The 703-nt window shown below is 50.5% G+C and overlaps 1 protein-coding gene across 5 annotated transcripts in view; it reads left to right on the top strand.

Annotated features, from left to right (window-relative positions):
• Positions 1–703, top strand: part of SPRY2 (sprouty RTK signaling antagonist 2) — a 25,957-nt gene that overhangs the window by 1,064 nt on the left and 24,190 nt on the right. The window lies entirely within an intron of this gene.

Here is a 703-nt window from a genome sequence, read left to right as displayed (position 1 = left end):
GGGTTAGACTTTGGGCTGTTTTGTTTCCCGTGCTTGATGGATTTAGCAATCCCTGCTTCAATAGAAGATTTGCACCATTGTGGAGTTGCATTGGGAGATCTATGCCATTCGGAAATGAGCTCACGCCTGCTAGATATGCGGGTTTGCGTGCGTCTGTGTGTGCCATGTACTTACGATTTCCCCCGCCCCATCATCCCCTTAACAAGCCTGAGTTTCTGGTGTGTCGGATTGAATCTCTGCGAGGAAGGTGAGCAAGGGGGGAGGCTCAGTGGGGTATGCGTTGGTTTGCTTTTTGTAGCAGGCTCGGGAAATTGCTGGTGTTTTCAGCAAGCTGTTTCTGTGTCACTTTGCCCCACCCTGATGGTAAAGTCCCTTTTGCCCTAATCCATAGTCTGATCACACACTCAGCCTTTAATGGGGGTTTCAAAGCACTTTCAAAAGAGAGGAGGTGGTTGGTGTGTGCGTGTGTGTGTATGTGCGCGCGTGCGGTGGAGTATGGGGGTGGGGGTGTATTGCAAAGGGGCTTTGAGACAAAACAGAAATTCATGGGCAGAGAACTTTTCCCCCCTTAGGCTTGCCTCCTTCCAGCCAACAAGGCATGGGTTTTTCCACAGCAATACAAGGCGCACTTTGCTTTTTAAACTTTCCCAAACCTACAAAAACTGAAATCCTGCCCCCTAATCCCCCCCCCCCCCCCCCAATT

Source organism: Gavialis gangeticus, unplaced genomic scaffold (assembly GCF_001723915.1).
Source record: "Gavialis gangeticus isolate Ggan-Ray unplaced genomic scaffold, GavGan_comp1, whole genome shotgun sequence".
Taxonomy (NCBI): domain Eukaryota; kingdom Metazoa; phylum Chordata; order Crocodylia; family Gavialidae; genus Gavialis; species Gavialis gangeticus.
Note: the sequence above shows the minus strand (reverse complement) of the source record. Positions and strands in the feature narration are given on the sequence as shown.